This window comes from Oreochromis niloticus, linkage group LG19 (genome assembly GCF_001858045.2).
Source record: "Oreochromis niloticus isolate F11D_XX linkage group LG19, O_niloticus_UMD_NMBU, whole genome shotgun sequence".
NCBI classification, from domain to species: domain Eukaryota; kingdom Metazoa; phylum Chordata; class Actinopteri; order Cichliformes; family Cichlidae; genus Oreochromis; species Oreochromis niloticus.
The window spans coordinates 8,635,170-8,646,960 of record NC_031983.2 but is presented as its reverse complement, the minus strand read 5'-3'; the positions used below and the strand labels follow the sequence as shown (position 1 = coordinate 8,646,960).

The 11,791-nt window shown below is 37.5% G+C and overlaps 1 long non-coding RNA gene across 1 annotated transcript; it reads left to right on the top strand.

The window, feature by feature from the left end:
- The first annotated feature begins 2,520 nt into the window (after nt 1–2,520).
- On the top strand, nt 2,521–4,342 carry LOC100709706 (uncharacterized). The gene is made up of 5 exons (XR_266365.4): nt 2,521–2,535; nt 2,675–2,786; nt 2,875–2,920; nt 3,339–3,349; nt 4,128–4,342. It is a non-coding gene; the product is annotated as an uncharacterized LOC100709706 (long non-coding RNA).
- Nucleotides 4,343–11,791: the final 7,449 nt, after the last annotated feature.

The following is an 11,791-nucleotide window of genomic DNA, read 5'->3' as shown; positions in this document are numbered from 1 at the left end:
ATATAAATTACTATTACCATTGATAAAATAAATATAAAAAACTGCATTTTTAAGAGTCGTTCAGTTTTCATGTGCTTTTGTCTTATTTCCACTTTCATCTGTTTATTTCATAATTTCTTTTCACTGACAGTAGTCCTCTACGGACGCACCACTGCCTTTTCTTCTGGAGAAAAAAAAACAGTACTGGGATGTCAATACATAAAATTTTATTTGAGATTTTCATTAACGTTTTTTGTTGTTGTTGTTGTTGTTTTTTCTCTTTAACCAGTACTGTAACATTTTCAGGGCAGTAAGATGTTTGCATCAAACGTTCAAGTTCCTGCATGTTGCGATGGAACAGACATGCCCACAGGCTAGAACATTCGAGAACAGATCACTTAGATTTCTAAGAACTTTGGGTGTGTTGTTCAAAACTCTTCTGACATCACCTAAGTCACGAGATATTTGTCTCTTTTAATCACCTGATGTGATGTTTCACACCAGGGATGTAACAAGCCAGAGATTGAGGGTGGTATTATGAACAAGAATGGACAAAGCAACGTGTTTTGGCAATTCTTTTTGCGCTCCCAAGTACTAGACTAAACTTTTCAAACAACACCCTGTCTCACTGTACTCAGTTGGTTTAGACATTATTAATTCCAGATTATGAGAAAGAACCAATGCACTTTGGAAAGTGAAAAGGAGCATCTAAAGAAGTGTTGAGCATACACTACTGTACTGAATATACTGTACTGAATATTCATTAATGAATATAATCAGAAGGGCTTTCCACAAAAGCTGTCTAAAATAACTAAAATCAGTCAAACCTACTTCTTCTTCTTTTTTCACTGTTGATAAACAAAAAAACGAACAACCCACAAACCAACATCAACACCAAATAACCAAAGACAAGTCAGTTGGCTGCACAAAAAGAAAAGAAACCATTTAGACTGTAGGATTTGGTGTCCTCCTTCGAACCCAACCCAGCAACGGAAAATAGATTGGTCACATCTATTAAAACCAAAACAAATAACAAAATACAGGTTTAAAACATCCCATTTAATTAACTGCAGTGGCTTGAAGGAGGAGGAGTGAGACAGAGAGACACAAAACCAGTTTTCTAGCTTCAGTTCTGGATGGTTTTTCAGGCCACAACTGGAGCCAGACACATCTTGTGTGTACTGGGAGTGGCACACTAACAGTGCTGTGCAAAAATCTTGACAGGCTATATATTATATTTCCCTAAGAAAATGGGAAACATGTTGGGTGACTTATTTAAACATGCAATTATACATGCAAATACTGTATATAAGTAAAAAAAAAAAAAAAAAAAAAAAAAAAAAAAAAATCCACCAAAACCACTTGTACCTCCCTCCTGTCCTCCTCCTCTCTTATATATTGATTATGATTTGAACAACATATTTCAAATTTGGATTCATCACTCAATAAGACCTGTTGCCACTGATTTTCAGGCCAGTTCTTGAGTAATCTGGGACACGGCCCAGCCTTTTCTCCGTTTCCCTTCCTTAAGATTAGCTGCTTAACAGCCAACTTTACACTGAGACCATTTCATGAGGCTTTATGAGACTTCAGTGAACATTAGATGGATTGATTGAAGGACCAGATGCATCTCTTATTTGCTTATTTCTTTACGGCGTTTTAAAGACATGACTTTCAAATACTGTAGTGCTGTGGATAGTATCAGGCCTGACATTTATTGTTTTGCCCACCCCTTTTCCAGTTTTCTCAATTTTAGGGTCAAACTGCAAACAGTGCCGTTATATGATAAATTTGATAGCTCTGAGAAATCACCTAGTTGGTGCAAAATTACTCCTTTTTACTGAGTAATTAAAAGTCCTAACAGCATACACAGTAAATAATATAAATAAAAGAAAAAAGAAAAACTGAAACATAAAGGAATACGTTTCTTGATATTAAATAAGGACGTGTATAGGATGGGAATGGTAAACTTAAATATGCAAACAGTGAGATGTAATATATACAATAAATACATGAATAAAATATAAAGTTTATATATAGTTTGGGGTTTTTGATTTGTTTTTTTTGTAGGTTGCCTGTAAAGATTTTGGTGTGGCTGTTGCGTGTAGACATAACGCCAGATAATCCCTTAACTACCTTTGCTCTGCTTGAATGATTCATAGTGTTAAGTGGCCTAACAAACTACAAAATATTCTTCTTAAAATAAGTTAATCTTCAAAAAAAAAAAGAAGAAGAAGAAGAAGAAGAAGAAGAAAAAGGCTGTCACAAAGCCTGGATCTCTATTGCTCAAGACTGCTTCCAAGAAAGTCTGGCTTCTTGGAAAGCAAATTATAAGAAATGAAGGTTGGCCCGAGGCTTTTTCAAACAACTGCACACACATCACAATTTTTGTTTTGCTGTCTTTGTGAGGCTCTTTAGTTAGTCTTTAGCACTAAAGTCTTGCTCTAAGTCTAAGAAAATGACAGCTTACTTAAAAGTTGTGCCTTTTGCAAATACTTTTACTATACTGACCATTTGCAGATAAAAACAACACCATAATATTAAGCAAACTACCATGTAAGTATTTTTTCTAATAAAAACGTTGGAACTTGATTTGGATTTGTTTTCTGTGCAGCACATTTGCTGCAGAGACGGTGGTTGTATCCGCCAGGTTTGGTGTTTCAGAGCAGAACAAAAGCCAACCTGTAATTTACAGGTTACACCCTGCCCCACACTAAAACATCCTCATTCTTCATCTCAAACTCTGCCCTATAAATACAGCTGTGAAAACAGACGTCAGACACAAATTACTCTGCTTTCTGCATCGGGTATGTAACTGACAATGTTGATTGCTTGTGAAGATTGATTGCAGTAAAAGTTTAACACTTAATTTTCTTCTACTTTTGTCTTTTCCAGGTGAAAACTTTTTACTGCACTTCTAAACAAGGCAAAATGAGCGACCGTAAGTCTCTGATTCAGATATTTGTTTATATCGAGATCATTGACATGTAGTAATTAGGCTGAAGAACTGTGCTACTGCTGCATGTATGTTCACTGCACTTGTGCACAGCTCATTTGTTTTATTTGCATTTTTCTACTCTTCAATTAGACAGATGGGTATAGTTGTGCAAATGTAGCTATATGTTAAATTCTTGTTCAAAATCATTTCAGTGTTTGATTTAAGAACAGTGTGCTCTTTATTTAATATAACTTCAGCTCCCTCTGAGAGGCAGCATTGTCTATACTGTCGTTCTGCAAAATTATTTAACACATTATTTAACACATTTGCTGAGTCTTCTGCTTCTTATATTCTGTCTAGTATTTTTTAAGTTACGAATTTTGATTTGTGTTGTTTGTATGTTTTTTTTTTTCAAATACAGCCAAAGCCCAGGTGAGTGAATTAATTTTGCTTACATTGTTTCACACCTGTGACAAACAGCATGACAAACTTGTCCTAACAAAGCAACCTTCCTCTCTAAAAAGCAAGCTCCAGGAAAAGGATCAGATTGTGAAAGAAAACTTTCACTTGTGTACTTTCTGCTGTTTTGCTTTACTGGTTGATGCTACTTTGTCATTTTCTCTTCCTATGGTTGGGATACCTTTTTTAAGTACTTTACTCACTCTGAAATCATCAATTCAAATTTTCTCTTACAAAATAAGTCGATACTTCCCATTTGAATCTTTTTGGTTTCTCTATAAAATATTTCACAAGTCACACAAAATAAATCTGTTTAGCTTTGTTGCTGGGGCTAGGTTTCCATTTCACACATTAAATGCTCCATAGCAGTTTGAGTGTCACCGCTCAGACAAAACTGCTTTTCTCTGAGTGTCTTTGCAAGCTGTTGTCACATTTCTCTCTGTACCCCTGAACCCCCTTACTTAGATATAATTTAAATAGCAGTAAAAACTAGCAGAAATGGGCCCTCCATCTTCAACCCATCAGCGCTGGCCGTGCTGTGCATAAAATCCTAAGGGCAAAAAATGCCAAAACAATTCATGGAAGGTGAGATTTGTGAGAGTGAGATTTGTGGGGAACGCCAATTCACGAGAGATCACCGATTCCCTTAAAAACAAGCTTGGTACCCAACCACGGCAAAAATGCAACTTTTGAGTTTGCTGCAAAGTGAGTTTCAAAAAATGTTTTCATTTTTTCTCATGGTTGTTAACAGGGAAAAGGCCAAGAACAAGGGAAAGGAAAAGCCCAAGAACATGGACATGGGCAAGGAAAAGGCCAAGAACAAGGGAAAGGAAAACCCCAGGAACATGGACATGGGCATGGAAAAGGCCAAGAACAAGCAAAAGGAAAAGCACCTCCTAAATAATGAATCATCATCATTTCTAAGAGATAAAGATGTCTTTAATAAACTAACATAGAAAACAACAAGACTGTGTCCTTTATTCACTTAAAAATGAGTTTCTAGCAGAGCCCACAGTGGCACATTTATTCAAAACAAAAGCTTTTACAATAACCATTAACCATTTGCTGATGACTAAAATGACATGGCTAAGAAATACAACGTGCCTTAAGTTAAGGAGTTGTCAAAAAATGGGATAATCAATATAAACGGGCATCAATGCCAACATGCTTTAAGACAAAGATAAAGTCACTCCCAAATTGTTATGACAGTATTAAATATAAAAATCAATCTTATGACCAGTTTGTACGATTTCTTATCACCTTTGCTTCATGGAGGCCTCATTCTTCCACCTTCCTTATGGCGATCACTCTTGGGCAACATGTTTACATCTTACACATTTTTTTAGTAGCGTGAAGATTTTGATATATACACCCCAGTTCAGTGGGGATTTCATATTCTGTTTGGGCTGTAGGCGAACATTCACAACGGGACTCTCTAAACAGCGTTAGGCACCATTATGTTATAGATAACCTGACACACCAACAACAATTCCATAGCACGATGAAGAAGATATTACATATGCAATATGTAATATGTAATATGTAATAGTGTTTTAGTCCAGAGATAACAAAGTTCATCTGACAGCACTTATGAGGGTCATTAAGTAGCTATTTTAATTGATAGGTACATAAAACTAAAAATAAGTTTTGGATTAACAACCATTCCGCTGTTTCGTTTCTTCACAGTGACAATAAGACTGGAAATTGTCCAAATAAAAACTGCAGAGAAAAAACATTTGGTCTTCTAAGTGAACTCTCTACAAGAAAACAGAAAAGATCTTTAACCATTTGCTTGAAACTTGGTGCAGTGTGACTGTAATTACATATTAGTCCAGTTGTTATGCAAAGCAAATTTAATCAACCGGAAAAAAAAAAAAACCATATACAAAAAGCAGTAATTCTTAAAATGCTGATTATTGCTTTAACATTTTACCCTGCCATCCATGTGCATGTTACTTTGACATGTATCACCTACCTACACACATTATTCCCTAATGGCTGTGGCCTCTTTCAGCAGGATAATGCTCGGTGCCTAAAAGCAGAAAGGGTTCAGGAATGATTTGAGGAGCACATTGACATGTTTGAGGTGTTACACTGGCTTCCAAATTCAGCAGTCCGCAATGCGATCAAGCATCTATGAGATGGGCAGGAAAAACAAGTCAGATCCACAGAGTCTCCACAGACGAAGCAATACAAAATTTGGTTTAGATATCCCAGAATCCAAAATTGGTTGCTTCCAAAGTGGTTAAACTATTAAAAGTCTCCACCAGGGGATATCATAGGCCTTTGACAAAAGCATACGTTTATTTTCTTGTGAAAGATTAGAAAAACAAAGAAGGAAACAGGAGGAAAGATCTAGTTCGGAAAACTATAGACTTGTTGAATTATTGTTCACCAAGTTATTATTATTATTATCATATATTCCATAGTTTTTTATTTATTTACAGACATTTATTTATTGTTTTAAACACTACTTTAAAGACTGCACCTTTAGAGCTGATGTAAGTGATTCAAGTTTGTGCCTGTTCACATCGAGCAGACATACCAAGACGTAGCATCAATCAAACTTCACTCCGTTTAAGTACGCAGCTCCGATGTGTTTCTGTATGGCATTGTAAGGCTATGAGATTGATTTATTAACAAAGTATCAGACGCAGCTATGTGCCAGAAAATAAATAACTAATTTAAGAATTCTGTAAAAAGTTTGGCTGCGACTTGCAAAACTCTTTCTCACCTATCATGAAACATATCAGGGGACATTTTTTTGTCTCGTAACACACCAGCCAACCAGCTTGCATGATGTAAGGCATCAGATCTAGTTTTGTATGGATACATTAAGACAATGAAAGGTGTGCACCAAGTTGTGTATAATTATCGTAAATACCAAGTCAGACAGGATGCTACAACTGTTGCTTTCTCTCTGTCAGCTCAACTCTCTTCTCCCCACAGACCAGTTCCAGCATGTTTGAACTGATTATTTTGGAATATGTAGTTGTTTAGAGGCCTTCCCAATTTGTGTAAAGCTGCAGTTCTTCTTCTTAGATCGTCACTGAGTTCCTTTGACTATCGTATTCTTAATTAAGTGCTTTTGATAATCACTAACAAGATGTTAACAAGCCTTGACCAAGTTAAAAAGCATTGTCGAACCTTCAGCAGCATGCATTTATTAAAAGATTTAACTGACTAAGGATTTTACTCACACAATCACTATTTACAGTCATTTCATTGTTGCAGTCAATCATTAAAACCTTAAAATGACCTCGATGACTGTGTGAAAATTTGACAGTAACTGTAGATTTATTATAGTAATATCTAAGTAAAATTCATTTATATGTGACTACAACCCTCAGAAAGGCATTCTAAAACACAGTAAGACTCAGAATTTGGATAATTTATTAACAAACTATGACAAACAATAAAAACGTTAGCCATTGTTAAATACCAACTCTTCAGCGAGTTCTGTTGATTCCTCAGAGGCATCCGATGGAAGACAAAACACTGCTCAGTAGACCATTTAACACTTTATTTCTCTTTCACAATACTTCTAGAAGGGAGATGCAGCCTGCATGACACGTTTCCGCGGATCTCAAAATGATGACGGGCACTTGACAGTTTTATTACCGGACACCCTATTCTAGTCTAAACAACAGCATTTCAGTAAGTTTCCACTAGAAGATGGTTCACTGTTATCTACTGTTCTGCAGGCAAACGTGGGCGAGAGTCTACAACTGAAGGACACATATTCTAATGCCTTTATTATTCAGGGCTGTGTCCACTTAATACTACACTATATGATTATATGGCAGTTTTTTGATTAATATGAGATTAATATAAGGCACAGTATTAAAGCACTTCAGACAACATCATTCTAACACCATAAAACAGCATTAACATCCAACAAGAGATGGCAAAAAAGTAAAAAGAAGGGAAGCTACAGTCACAAAGAGCCTGGTTTCCCCCCTTGAATGCCGTCCAACGTCAGAAAAGAAAATGACCACAAAATCAAACACAAAAGAAACAACAAAAGAGAAGTTTAAATTGTTCAAATAGCTTCAGTGGTTGGAAAATGTCGTGCAGGAAAGAAGAGAACCAGTTTCCTCCTCTTGTTAGGCCAGAACAGATACCCCTCGTTGGAAAACACACATATCAAAGACATCAGAAAAAGCAAGAGGAGAGAAGCTGAAAATCTCAGCAATGTACAATGTAGATGACTTTGACTAAGTCCAAAGGCCATTCAAACAATATTCATAGTCTCGATCATTTACTGCTCATATCTTAAGAATTCTTTACAGAACAGCAACATGTTAAGTTTACAGTGTGCCTCACGGCATTTCAAGAAGGTGGCTGTAAGCTGCTTCTAAAAACTGTATGATTTCATTGTACCTATTGTTATTTTTGGTGACCATTTATGTTAAGTGGGAGTTATAAGAGAAAGGCAACACAATAACTTTGACTCAGTGAAAGCCAAACAAAAGGAATCTGACTCACCTAGATTTACCTGCTATCTTTTATAAAATAAAAAAAACTTCACAGCACAAAAAAACACTCAGTGCTGGTCTCCTCAAATTTCTTATCCTTCCATTTTGCTAAATGAAAGGACTTGGCTTGCATCCGTCACAGGATGACCATTAACCAATGCTCACCCTTGACAACAGAGCAGACTGGTTACGAGCCGGGAACATGCTCGCAAAGAGCGACAAATTAAAACAAATGAGCGTGCTGTGTGTGCACTGTACAACAGCGCAACAAAACATTCTCTGTCCTTTTATGAGCTTTTTATTTATTATTTATTACTTAATTGTTTTGTTCTTATTACTTTGTTATTATAGCACTAGGAATAAATAATAAGTGAAGGATTCTGGATCACCACCACGATACAAACTTGTGGCCACAGTATATACAGTATTCTGGAGAAGGTATAAATGTGACTACCCTACAATCTAATCGCCCCACCTGCTGGTTAGGTTGATCCTGATGATGTTTGGAAGGTGTCAATATGATGAGAGATGAGATAGCCTTTATTTGTCAGTTGCAGGTCTTTTGCCCGCAACCGAGATGACAGACCTTGCCGACCGTACATACAATACACAAACATCACATTGGGGAGACAGGTCAGGCCAGGTAGCGAGGAAAAAAACATCGAAATGTGTAACACAAAAGGATAATACAGGAATGCACAGATATCAACACACCATAGCACAATAAACACAGACAAGCAACATGGGAAAGTTAGTACACAATAGTACACAAACACACCTCTGTCTGTATTGTTTCAGTTTTATTCGGTTTCAGTTTATTTCCCACAGTTTTTTCTCTTACCTTATGGTTCGACGCACTGTCACCAATCCCTGCATTTTATTATTTTTTAATGTCTACAGTCACAGATCAACACAGCCCTGCCCTCCAGCACTATCAGCAGCAGGAGCAGCAGCAACACCTCAACATTGTCCCCACCTGATGACAGTGATGTAGTATGATGCAATTCCATATAAGATTCTTGATGAATTCAGGATGTTGTTATTCAGCCTGGTTCTTTGTGCCCAATTTAACTTTGAACACCTGGTCCTTCAAACATCTCGGAACAGCCCTTCTGGTAACTGAGGCTGATGTTGTAGCCTGGCCACTCTACTCCTTGGAAAAGGCACGGGTGCAGGGACAGGTGCTCCAACCTGAGGAACTGGTATAGGTGAAGGAGAAGGCTGGACCATAGCCGCCCTGGAAGCAGGAACAGGCGGAGGAGATAGCTCACAGTACTCACAGGAGGAGCGACAGTCATCATAAATAAAGGCTGACAGTCACCCACAGTCTCAATGACAACAAGGTGGCAGTCCATGACAGTCTAGGCAGATTTAAACAGTTCTGGAATTGCTTGCTCAACAGCGAACTCAGTCCTCTCAGTTGTAAAAACACCACCTTGTCCAGTCTTTAAACTTTCCGGCTTAGCAGCAGAATTTTCCTGCTTGTCATAAACCAGTCTGACAGACACTGGCTTATCTACTAGCTCAGAAACCCAAGACATTGCTTTGTCATCGGCAGTTTCAAAAACATTAAACTTAATAGATGAAATTTTTAAAAGAAACCAGAATGCAACAAGAATTCAGTGACCAACAATTTGGTTAAATGATTACAGTCAATTACCAAGCAAAAATGTTTCTACTCTGTTTTAGCCAAATGTGCTGGTGACATATTATCAGTATAAATAATGGAAACTTTGACAAAAAGTCACAGTTTTTTCTTGTTATGATGTGATGATATACACATAAATGAAATCAGCTGTCCATTTAAGGTCAGAGAACCCTATACAGTATGGATACTGGTTGCACTGGTCACCTTGTGAACAGTGTGCAGGCATCTGTTTTAGCAACAGCGCTAACAGTGTGATGTTCACTGTTTGAAGTTTACTTTGTCAGTTTGGTGGACTTGAGCATGTCAGAGCGGTTGGGGGACAGAGGAACAGGTTCTTCAGGTCATCAAAATTTGCCTCCAAGCTTTTTACCTGTTTCAATCTGCGCAGTTGCAAACAATACTGTCAAATTCCAGTCAATTTTTTCAGCACCTCTCTTCTATTCTTTCCACACACACTATTCAGACACAGGAAGACTAAAAGTCTTGGACTGGTACTTCTTTTCCCCACACAGAAAATTAATTAGGTTTCAGTAAAGAATCAAGAACGGCACCTATGCAGCCCCCCTTACTGCAATTTTTTGTTAGTTATTGGACATAGCTCTCTAAAAGAAAAATACCTAGTTGTGGAAAACAAGCATTTATTTAGATACAGTTGAACAGTCACACCCTAACGTCTTTAAGACATGAATGCAGAGAGGAACAGCATGAGTGTGAGTGTACCATGCCAAGTTTGGACTCACACTGTCTGAGTTTGATTGGCAGGATGAAATCAGTCGGCACACCCTGTGTTGTGTTCTTCATGAAAGAACAAAATTGCCCTTGCCATGCAAACATGTCAAAACCCTGAGGGGTTTGACATGTTTGTCAGAAAAATAAGGGATTGTTGTCTTATTATTGCGGTCTCAACTGACAGTGGAAGCTAAAAAACAGGTATGACAGGACATAAAAGCTGAGAGATGCTCATATCTCTGTTCTCTCAGAGCTCCACTTAGCTCTGCAGACCCTAAATATGCATAAAAAGAGAAGAATTATAGTGCCAATATACAGTGAGGTCCATAGATATTTGGACACTGACGCAAGTTCCTGATTATTGAAACATATTCCAATTATAGTTACATAATGGGCATACACATAATGTGTCGCAACTTTCATTTAAGTTGTCAGCTCCATAACACTCTACACAAGTATCTGTTTCGGGAGGCTTAAACCATTTTAGATGGCCTGTGGTGATGCATCAATGTGCTACACTTTAATCTGCAAGTTATGAGGATGATTTGTTAACAAGGTAGCAGATAAATCAATACACCGTACAAAAAAATGACAAAATAACATGAATTTTGGGTGTGCTCTTTACAACTTCAAAGTTTTTCTACACCAATGACGCACTATTTGGTGGACATTACAGATCCAGTTTATCATGGACTCTTTAACACAGGCAAGGGCATGTGCTGTGTTACATAGTATAACAATGTTAAATACCATGGCAGACAAAGACGATGGCATTATCACTGTTGCAGTCTGAGGTGGTGGGTGAGCAGTGGACAAAAATGTGTGCCACAGTGGTTTTTCATGGCAGTCTTTAGGCTTTTTTTGTGCTAAATGAGCACCAAAGGCTACCTGGGTGCCGAGCCTTACAGGCCTCAGCGTGTTACATTTAAAAATGAATGACAATGACCTGCGCATTTAGTAAAAATGAAATAAAGCATGTGAGCACAAACACATCATGCCAACTGTCAAGCATGCTATAGTGGAGGGCTCATGATCTGGGCTTGTTTTGCAGCCATAAGACCTGGGAACCATGCACTCATCTAACTCCTCTGTATATCAAAGTATTTGAAAGTCAAATGTGAGACCATGTGTCTGACAGCTACCCCTTTGCCCAAACATGTGACAGAATGTCTGAAAAAACAAAGAAACAAAATAATCAAGGTATTGCAAAGGCACTGTTAAAATCCATACCTCAAACTGACTGAAATGCTGTGGCGGGACCCAGCAGCTGTGCAGAAATTAATGCTGATATGGTAATATCAGCATTAATTTATGCACAAGGCTGATAATGAATGTTGTAATTGTCAATTCTTAGGATTGACATTTTTGAGTGACTGTATGAGTTCCACTGACTCCCACCAGATTTCAGTGCTACGGAGCACCTTTGACAATCTATAATCACTGCTACTTGCAGCATGCTCTTTAAGAGTCACACATTCAAATATAATAATTCTTGTTTTAATTATCTTTGTAATAGCAGTCAGCGGCATTAAAGTTTCCCCAGATTTGTATCATTTGGTT